The sequence below is a fragment of the Chironomus tepperi genome, unplaced genomic scaffold, assembly GCF_022539635.2.
Source record: "Chironomus tepperi strain 1889 unplaced genomic scaffold, CSIRO-AGI_Ctep_v1 contig_359, whole genome shotgun sequence".
Lineage (NCBI taxonomy): Eukaryota > Metazoa > Arthropoda > Insecta > Diptera > Chironomidae > Chironomus > Chironomus tepperi.
The window spans coordinates 4560392-4572510 of NW_027226481.1; positions in this window are offsets into that span (position 1 = coordinate 4560392).

Genomic DNA, 12119 nt, shown 5'->3' on the forward strand with positions numbered 1-12119 from the left:
CAAACCTCATAAATCTTACAAAATCTCAAAATTCCAATGAAAAATCCCAAAAGTTCTCCAACCCTTGATACTTTTATTAATGAGAATCTATTAAGTAGAAAGTTTTAAAATGGAAAAAAAAACGTAGTTGAAGAAAAAATTATTTAAAATTATTTTTTTCCTTTTAGTTTATGACGGATGAATGCAGCCTTTATTTTAAGGTAGAAAAAAAAATGAAAATAAAATGTTAAGATGAAATAATTTTGTATTCACTTCTTTTTTATTCGTTCATAAATATCCCCTTCATCCCAGTTTATCTCCTTGTTATATAATTCCATCCTCTTTCGTGCATGCAATACAGAAAATTGTTAATGCTAGAGATAAAGTTATCATTTTTTAAAAGGAAATCATATTCATGGAGAATTTGCGATTAAAAAGTTTCAGTTCCAGATAATTTGAAAAGGAAATCATTTGCAGAACAATTCAACAAGATTCTTTTAATTTTCATGTCATTTTTCATTCGCATTCTTAATTTATTCTTTCATTTCAATGATTCAATTATGAAAATCATTGACACTATTTTTCTCGCAATAATTTTCTTCTTTTTGCAGTACCATTAAGCTACACAATTGTATTCCATTATGATCAGTCCTGACATTTGTAGCATTAAGGTAATTGCTTCAACAATACGTTTTTTGTATTATTTATACTTGAAGTATTCAGCTATGAATGGGAAACGAAGTGTATTTTTTTATGCTTTCTGTGCCCTTCATGCCATTCAAGTTGAATAATGTGATCCATAAAAGATGAATGCTGCATTTTTATCTACATTAAAAGCAACATTCTAGTCATATTCGTTGAGATATTTTTCTTATTGTAAGATAAACCTTGAATGAGAGTCTTGCAAATTGCAAGATTTGCAATTAAAGACTTCTTTTTTATGATATTTAATCAAATTTCTAATAAAAATTGAATCAAATTCAACATCTTTTGAACATTTTCATTCTTTCACTTGCGATTTTTCCAATCAAATTTCACATTATTTATTCATATTAACAAGACAATTCCAACACATCATCAAAATTCATAGCGGAGCACGAAAAATTATCACAATCAAAAGCATATTGGATATTCAAGATCGAAAATTCATCGAGATATTTGATTTGATAAGTAAACATCAAAACATAAAGAAAATTGCATTAAATTGTCAAGTTCAATTCAAATTCAGACATAAAATATCTTATGTAAATAAATGAAATTCAAGAAGACTTCCTCTCAAGGCCAATAAAAATCAATAAAATTGATTTGAAACGAACAATTGTCAAGCTAACATGAAAAAAAGAGAAATGCGAGAAGAGAACTTGTGCTAAGTGAATGAAAATGACAGAAATCTAACGACTTCCGACTATCGAAGAGCTTTTTCTGATATCAGCAAAATTAGTAAGTTCCTTCTGGTACTCAAATATCAAGCATTACGAGCTTTAATGTCAAAAAGTTTCATGTAGTTGCCTCAGTCAATTGATCCTTAAATTACACCTGCATTATAAATTCGAGACTTTATGGAAATAAGAAGCGAGTAAGTTTAATTTTAATAAAAATTTTAAAGACGATTAAAATTTTAATGTAATTTTATGCGAAGCTCATAAACACCGTAGCATGATGCTGATAAAATTTAGTTGCGCATTTACCTTGAACTCCTCATTTTCCTCATCAATAACAACGTTTTTTTCTTCGTTTTCTTACTACAATATTTAACCCTCATTATTGTATTCCTTTTTCCTCTCATTTCTCAATTCTCAATTACAGTACCAAATGAGTATTAAAGCAGATTATGAAAGTTTTATGGTCAATTTGACTGTGTGCTCAGATTTTTCTCTCAACAGTTCATGATACTAAAGACTTGCTGGGGATGATAACTATTTGTGGAAAGTTTTGGACATAACATAGAAGCTTAAGAGGTCATTAGCAATTAGTCACTTATGGTTAATTTACTTCATCGTAAAACTTTTAAGGAATAACCTCAAAATGTTTGAGGTTAAGTGTTACTCAAGCCTGAAAAATAAATCAATAAAGTTTTGTACTTGGACCCTCAACTCAACTCTTTCTCTGATCTCATTAAACTCAGCAGTTCAGTTCAAGATCATCGTATCCACTCAAGTTCATTCATTTCGTCCCCTTTGTCAATTTTTTCCTTTAAAAGAAAAGAAAAACTTTTTCTCGCATCATAAAAAATAATCTTTTATGAGTTGTTTGCATGCTTACCAAATAAAAAAAAGTTACTCTCGTCTTATATTGCTTCTTACAAATAAATTGTTGATAGGATCTAGAGCGGCGCATTCAAGCTGCCGAGGGTAAGGCAAAAAAAAAGGATCAATGAATGGTATTGAGGATATACAACAATACACCGACCTTATAAATAATGAAAAAATAATGTCGAGATTTGAACTTTTTATTTAGAGAAAAAATATAAAAACAAACTTTTTATAATCTATAATTCATAACTCATAATAAGTTAAGATAAAGTTACTATCATAAAACATAACCAAAAATAAAAATTACATCTTTTTTATAGCATATCTTGCTCTTTTCACTCTCTAGATCGTGGTTTCAATATCCCTAAATATGTAACTACATAAAATGCGCAGTTTTTGCATAAAATGTGCAGTTTTGGTCTTACTAAGGATTGATGGATGTTTATCTTTAGATTGTCTGGTTTATGAATGCTTTGAGCATTCTTAAAAGGATTTTTGCTTCTTTGAAGAGATTCATGCGACTCTGAAGATTACGAAAATAAACATACAAAAGGTTAAAAAGCTTCTAATCTGATTTAAAACTCAAAAGACTTTTCGAAGTGAGAAGAATTTTTATGAATGAAAAGTGGGAAGAAATTTGAATCTTTGAAAGATGTTAATTCAGAAAAAGTTTCAGAATCAGCAAAAATTTGAATCTTTAACAGACGTTACATTTTTAGAGTTTCAAATTAAAGCTGAAAATTCATTAAAATTCCATAATCTTGTAGACATTTAAAGCAAAAACTGCGCGAACTTTACCAATCAACTTTAGCTTTTCCAACTTTTTCACAACTTTTTATTAATGCTTTAAAGTTTTTCTCTTGGCTTTTCCGCTTTTAACGCTTTTTAAAATTTTCATTTTTCCTCATCCGACTTTTAGTTTTTTTTTGTCAATTTTGTGAGATTCTGTGATATTAAAGAAAAATTTTATATTGTTAAATTACATCGTAAAAATGAACAAAAAAAAAGTTAAGCAAATAAGAAGAAAATAAATGTCAAAGTTTGGCAATGAAAATGTATGTAAACCCTTGAACATTTTTGAATCTGGTTGTCTGAAAAATGGCACAAACGAAACCAAAATTTATTGGAAAAAAGTCTTTGTAAATATTTGTCTCCTTTTTTTGATGATGAAATATTTTCTTATTTTATTGTGAATGTAAATTCTTAGATTTTATGTTTCTCATTTCGGAGATGTACGAGTAAGTAAATGGAACTATACAGTTAGTAATAGCTCATGAACATTCACTTTCATGGATTTCTATCTAAATACAGACAATGGATGACAGAGGATTCTGTTAATAAAGAAGTATTGAACATAAAACTTGAAAGGATGAATGGATTGTGTTGAAGCATGCATAACCTACATTAAGATTTGTTGAATTGAACTGAGCTTTTTAGAGATGGGATTTTGAGAATTGAGGATTGAAAGATCGAGGTCGACTTGGATTGTGTAGATTGTGAATTGAAAGCTCTAAGTTGACTCAGATTTTGTAGATTGAGAATTGAAAGCTCTAAGTCGAGTCAGATTTTGGATAAAAATCGTCGATTCGAGTCGACTCGACTCAATGCGAATTCCTGACAATACAATGAGCATACTCACATTAAAGAGCGTGCTTATCAATCAATATAATAGAGCATCCTCAATTTTGCGAGCATGTTCCTTGTCTGTTCGAGATTAAATGTTAGAATAGACTTCAAGAAATCTCAACGGATGCGAAACACACATGCAATCCACCAGAAACCACAAAAACGAAGTCTCACCGCAATTTCTCGTGCTCAATCAACAATCCATTCCATCCATTACACCACCTGTCATCCACTAAATCCTCTATCTGCTCTGAAATGAATGTTATAATTTTATCTATGTTATAAATTTTATCATTCAATTTTATGTTTGATAATTTGTATGTCATGAAAAAGTCATTGTCATAGTCAAGATAAAAAGGACATAAAAAAATAAATAAAAAGAGATATAATTAGTTTTAAAAAAGAAAGTAAATAAAATGAGAATTTAAATGAAAAAGGAATGAAAATCCATTAAATAAAAATTATTCAAATGAAACAAATTCGTCTTAATGCTGTAAATAAATATTTTCACATTCCTTTTTACAGCACTTTTTCCTCATTTCCACTTTCATTACAGGAGTCATTTGGTGTGATGAAAGCCACATGCGGTTGATTTTAGAAGCTATTAAATGTTCATTAACTGAAAATAAATTTTTCAAGAGCATACATCCAACTTCTACAATTAAGATAAGCTTTCTCGTGGCCTTAGACTTATTCTTCTGAATCTAATGCCGTTTAATGTTTTTCTTTTGCCAAATAAATTGAGTAGAAAGGTAAGAAGTATTTTTGGAAGAAGGTGAAGTGGTTTTGATGTGGATTTGGAGCGCATGAAGAATATGAGTAGGAATTCAGCAATTGAGCATTTGATTGACCCAGGTTGTTGTGACTTTGACTTGGTTCAGGATTCGGTTTAAGTCCGTCATCAAGCTAGACTAATACCAACCAGGTGGCAAGCGGAAGCCAACAGTTGGACCAGTTTAAAGCGACATCTGAGGGAAGCCATGGATCACAATTGATCTGTATGGTCAGCGAAGTAAGTAAAGATAGTAACCATCTTGTCCCATTCGGACAATGTAATCCTTTTTTTAGAACTCCTCAAAAAATCCATAAAAATCTCGAAAATTCTTCAAAAAAATAACTTTTTTTCAAACCACCCCCATAGCAACTAGACAAAACACGAGCTCAAACACCTTACCACCCACGAGACATAGACATAAAAAGAAGTCAAGCATTGAATGCTAATTGGAAGTAAGCGACACGTGAAAGTGAAAATAATTTCTATTATTAAAACTTATTATTAAGTGAGTAGAAATGAAAATATACTCATTTAGCATGTCAGTTGGTAGCTTGAAGGGAGAAACGAAATGAAGAAGACCATAAGAATCCTTGCTCAACTGAATAAAAAAGCCTTCACTCTTCATTAATTGTATCAGGCGAAATACGAAAGTTTAATGTATAAACATTTCAACAAAAAATAAAAGTTTTTTTTTACTTCTTTTTTTTCATCATCAACGGAAAGAAGAAGAATAAAGAAAGTACACGCAAGAGACGAGAGAAATTAATTTTTGTAAGGATTTTTAGCAACAAAAATTTTTGATAGGGAAAACGTGATCATACTTTAATTTCAAATTGTAGACTGACTCTCGAGGTGGTTGTAATAGAATGTGGAGGAAAATACTGGAACTGGTTAATTTTTTAAGGGATGTTTGTATGCAAAAAGATGGCAGTTGCTTGGTTTGAATTTTATATGGAGTCGAGTCGGCTTTTCCATGCAAAATTCAAGTCGTCTTCAAACTTTGGCGAAGAAGTTTAATTAATTTTATTTCTTAGAATCATCAATTTATGATAGGCAATTCTTAGTGAGACTATGGATCATAATTGATCTGTTCGGCCAGCGAACTAAGTAAATAAGACTAAATTTAGGTAGACAATGAGAGTTAAGAGCTGTTGCTATTTAATAGCGTAATAAAACTGTGTTGGCGTCATCCAATTGCCGTCCCTTCTTGTAACGTAGTCTGTGGTTTGTCTGAATCCTTATCATATCGACAGCACTTTATTTAGCGATTGAGAGATCGGTCTCTGGTGGGAATCGAACCCACATAATCACAAAGGAGTAACACAAATATCCGATTGTCAGAATTGCCTATTGTTTTCGAGAGTCATTGCCGCCATGTCTGAAGAGCTCTATCTCTTCGAAACTTTATATTGACAGATTTGCCTATAAATGGGCTGATATGCAAGATTCTACTTTGCTCAGACATTGCAACCAATGGCTCTACCTTGAAACATGTCATTCAAGACTGTCTGCAATAGTTTCACTGACATTTTACCTCGCATTCCATACATTATTTCAAGTTAGTGAACCGATCAAAGCACCATGTGAATATGCTTATCGTCTGAAGGAATCCTTATAAAAAACCATCAACTGATGTCTGTAAGGGAATCCATAATCTCGCATCAACTGCTTAGATCTAAAAATATCCCGATTAACTGCAAACGACAATCCTCAATCCACCTTAAAATAACAAAGTCAATTTTATTAGAATTATATTTATGCTTTTAAAACAAAAGATCATCATTAAAGTGAATTATGAATCATGTAGGCGATACTTATGCCTTACTCCTCCACAAATTTTGGCAATTTTTCATACATTTTCATAACCTTTCTCCAAGCCATTTATACTCAAATTAGAAAATTTGCATATGACATCATCAAATGCGTCTTAAACACAAATATTTTATGACACGACCTCAACCCACCCATCCAACTGATGCTACTGTTTGGAAGCAATGAGAATAAGATCACGGTCTGATAGACACTGACAAAGCAAGAGAATAAAAGAAAGGAAATTTCAACATTTTCTTTCACTTTTTCGTGGAAAACAATTTTCGTGTTAATTGCGATGGAAGTCAACAGAGCAATGAAGAAATAAAGGATATGATGCTGTAGTTTTTAAAAAGTTATGCTTTTATTTTATTTCTTTAGTTCTTACAAGTGTTTTTGTGGAATTTTCAAATAGCGATTCTTTTAATTTTAAGAGAAAAGTTTTCAATTTTTATTGGATAGAATTTAATTTCTGTGCGAGAAACTTTGTATCCGCAGGTTGAATCTTTAAATACATAATGGATGTTCTACTTAGATATAATGCAATTTTCATCCACAAAATTTGTTCATCTACAACTTTTTTTCCTCTTAATTTATATCTTAATTCATGAATTTTGCACGCTTAATGATCTAAATCTACCTCCAATAATCAATTCTACCAACAATTTAACATCGTCGATTAAACTTTTTTTTTTTGCAAAGCTACGCAGATAAAGACTATAATTAGTCTTAATAATGATGGATATTAGTGGAAATTGCTGTGTTGGAAAGTTTCTTCACCCAAAAATTAAATCTGTACTATTTTAAAAACTTTCTAGACACTTTAGTGCTGTTAGTTTTTCGGTGGTTGATTTAATTAATAGCAAAACCTAAAGACACGTCTTGGATGGTAAAGTTTTAGCCAGTCTAATTATATATCTGTATGTTACTGAGGATTAAAAGCTCGTAAATATTAATAGGATATTCTCTTTGTCTTTTTTGGGTTAATCCTTTTGTCGTTTTTATTTGCATACTCATTTTGCTAATGCATTTCTTCTTGACAATCTTATTTATGAATTTAAGATTACCAGAGGTAATTGAATGTAGAAGAGTATAGAGTGGGGATGGGATCTTGAAGCTGTCTAATGATATTTATTGTATTCAATGAAACAAATTCAAAGATTTAATGTTTTTGTTACCAAGTAGATACAAAGGTATCTAACATGATTGTTTATGTGGATCCCGATCAGCAAATATTGAAATGCTGGCACTATTCAGTGATAAGGCTGCAATATACTTAGAATCAAGAGGCTGACAATTGGCAAATTTGGTTCCTCAAACGACTCTCTTGATGAACACAAACAGATTTGCCAATTGGCATTCTCTTGGCTCTAAAAATGTTGCCGTAAAATTCATGACTTCATCATTGTCTTCTGCAAACGAGCAACATTCAATATGAGTCGAACAGGGTTGTTTTGAAAAATCTATTCCGAAGAAGTCGAGAATTGGATAAATTTGAAACATGAACAAAGTCTGACGGTAAATCTTAATAACACAGGAGCACAGGAAGACATGAACTCTCAAAACACAGTAACACAGAACTCAGGTTTTTTCCATTCATCCATCCCCGAAATTCTTAATCCAGAACTCAAGTCCGACTCGAATTCTGTTTGAATATCACCTAGTCCGGTCATTGACAACCAAATCTACCTCAACATTATTCATTAAATCATTTAATTCTAAGGTGCTATACGTAGCCAAGGTTTACTCCCTTTATCATTATGTTTATTTTTTGATGAGTCAGATCGATTAGTTCAACATTAAAATCACAATTTGTCTGCGTGTAACTTAGTCTATATAAACTTATTGTTTATTCAATATGTCTGGTCATCATTTGGTTTTGTATCAAATCATTGTATCATTCAAACTCAATATTTCTCTATCTTTTGTCAATCCATAAAAAAATCAACACAGCATCAGCCTCAAAACCTCTTTAAATGTCATTCAGCTGAATAATATACAGCAAAAGCAATAAATAATTTCTCCGATAGTAGTTTCCATAAAACTTTCTCAATCTATCTTCAATACAGCTTTCCCCATCATCAACTCTTTATGTTGAGCAATAATCTCTCGAGACAGACACTGTAATGATCATTTTAATTACTAAAATATAAAAAATTGTTCAAATAACTCGATCTTATACATATCAATAGGAATTTTCATCAATATGTGTGGTATTCTCATTTACCATCATGATTGCTTCCTTAATTTAAGCTCTAAAATCAATTTTTTATGTATTTTTTTGTCTTTCACATGATGTGAAGAATTGAAATAAACTGAACTGTAAGACGAAGATGAAGTAAAGGAAAGAATGGAAAAACCAATTTCAGAATGACTAAAGTAACTCGAAAGAGGTTGGAGAGAAGTGAATGAAAAATGAGCAGACGTAGCAATTAATGCTATTCGACAGGATTGAAATGAGTTTTTTTCCCTCTTTTAAAAAATGAACCTCTCTTTTGTGCCGAAGGGGCTTTTTGCCTGTCGCAACTTTTCTCAAAGTGAGAAATAATTTTAAACCAAATAGATACATAGAGGATGCCTCCTCTATCAGCTCTTCCGTAATGCTATTCAATGTGATGATGAATGGCTGAGGAACCCCTTTTTTTCAGGTTACTAAACGGGAAACTCTATTCAAATCCTGTAATGTCACTTGATGTAGCGTTCTTTATGTTGTTGGTGGATGTGATGTTGGTGGAGGTGTGATGACGGTTTGGGTGACTGGGATGTCACTTTTTGACATTTGTCATGCTACACAGTGCACTTTTACAATTTTACAATATGCGAATAGTAATTGGACTAGCCGTAGTAATCAGTATAATGGATCGTTATCTCTAAATACTGATAAAGGAAAGATTGCAATTTTCATAACTGGATTCGACCTCTTGAAATCTGGCCTATTTCCGAAATATCCGATTGTTGATGGATTAACCTATTTGTGCCATTCGGATCAATTACATGGCCTGGCTATACCTCTCAATACATCTTATTAGAGTTCTTTGGGATATAATTGAGATTGCCTTGATATGGAAGCAATTCTATACCCAATTGGACAGAATTTCATTTGACAGGATGTATGTCTAGTTCTAGGAATGTCATATTGTATCTAGATGACGTCAATCTTTGATTTGGTGCTGAGTAATATCCATTAAATAATGAAATTTGCTTTAATTTTTACAAATTCCAAATCTGCGCTCTATCCCCCAAAATCAATAAATTCTACAAACATCCAACATTTCAAACAGCGCTTTACAATTCAGGAATTTTTTTATTTCAACCCCACCATAATGGCATTTCCTTTAAATTACATGCGATAATTATTTTCATTTGTATCATATACATGAATATTTTTTCTAAAAACATTACAGTAGTAGAGAATTGATGAAGGGGTGTTTATATTGCTGTGTTGGCAAATGTATTAGGCTAGAAGATTTGTGACTTCAACCCTTACAAATGCCTTCCTATACATATGTGCCGTTTATAAATGTTTTGAATGTGAAAAATGATTATTTTAATAATAATATTTAAATACTTTACAAGTGCTCTTATGTTGATGTTTGGGGAATTTTAGTATGTGTAATGTTGAAGACTGTGAGGCAGTTGTGGACAATTTGTGTGCAGCGACACACTAGAGTGGCCCAAAATTATTTAAAAATGCCATGAACTGTATGCCGAATGTTCAGCACTGGTGGAGGGCAACCTTTCATTTTTCGCGGCACACCTTGGTGTGTCTAGACCAAAACCGTACATAATATAAGGTTCATGACATTTCCAAGCATTTTTGACATTACACTAATATGCTGAAACACACAGGTTGACCACCACTGCAATAAGTCTTAGAAATTTAAGGAATTTGTCCTTGCTCAATCTTAAAAACAAATTTACATGATTAATTGCAGTCACGAAATGGCAGATAAGAAAAATATAATTTTTTTTTTTGTACCTTTTTGCTGTCACAAAAATCTCATCAAAAATGCTTCTCATCTTCTATCCACTCTAATTTTCTTCATGTTTTTATATGAATCTCCTTTTGAAAAACAGTATCTACATTGAAGTAGTAAAAGGGTTCAATATTCTGACATGATGGATTAATATGTTCCTTAAATTGGCTTTTCTGTAAATAAAACAACGAGAAAAAAGAGAGAAGATTTATTGAATGTAAAAAGTGAGACGGTATGAAAGTTAATGCTTATTTATTTAGCTGTGATCTGCTTCTCTATCGACAATTCACGTTTCATTTGGATATTTTTGGAATAAAAAAGCAACAACTGGTAAGCTGCTTTGTGAAAAAGGAGGAATTCGCTCTGTACATGGTTCACGAATTGTATGTAAATTATATTTACAAATGGATGCAATGGACACGAGCTATTGGAACCGATACATGTAAATTTGGATGTATTTTAGTGGATTTTATTGAATTATTCCTGATTTTTATAGTTTTTAAGTCTAGATTCAACAATTTCAACCTTAAAGTCATATTTTCCCAGAAAATCTCGCACATAAATTTTCACGTGTCACAAAAATCTGACACAACTATCAAGAAAGCAGCATAAAGTCTGAAATACGACCAAATTAATTCACATATACAGCACAGCACATGAATACCGAAAAATATTCTTCATTCGGTCATTATAATAACAATAATTTTTGATTGTTCGGGCAGATGACTACCAACAAGGAATGTTTCGATGATAACTGTGACTATTATGCAGTCTATGGACCAAAGAATTTTCCATCATAAAAGTCAAACTTCGGTGAAATTAAGAGGAAAAAAGAATAAAAGATTTTGGGGATCAAAGGATTTTTGGATGTTCTTGTATGGCTTGGGGATATATATAAATAATAATCTGAAAATAAACTCAACAGACAACAAGCAGCAAGGCTTGTTTCTAAAAAATTATTGTTTATTTACTGTCTGTAATTTTCTTTTTCTTGCAGCATGATGAGAATCCTTTTGATTTCCCTCAATATTCAAATAGCAAAAGATAAATCATTAAATCTGGTTTATTCAGATCGAATCTGGTATATATTAATACAAATCATACGTGATTTTTGTAGACTCAGAGGATGAGATCTTAAGATACAGAATTATTATCCGATTATTTTTTGATGTTTCGATCTCTTTTTTTGTGCCTGATGTTTTAAGAACTAGAAGATGGGATTCATCTGATTGTGGGATGAATATGTAAATTTTTAAGGGGGCTGTCGTCAGATGGCTTCATACAAAATGCTTAATGTTTTTAAATATTTTAGCATAATTTAAATAAATTTTTGAATACTTTAATAATTTTTAAGAATTTACGTTGAATTTTTTTGGGTTTTTGAATTCATTGTGATTTGATATCTTCAGATTTGCATCTACAGCATCCCACTTAGAATCTTTTTTGGTTTATTTAAGCATTTAGCTTCAGTTTGCATCAAATCTTGCATATTTAATTATACTTCGCATCTTCTTTAAACCTGAGTATTTATTTTAAGATGTTTCGATTAATTCTGCATCAATTATTACACCCTTTATTTAATTTTGCATCAATTTTTGCTTCGTTAATTTGATTTTGCATTAATTTTTGCATCGTTATTTCAATTTCACTTTAAATTTTGCATCGTTAATTCAAATTTGCATCAATTTTTGCATTTTTGAT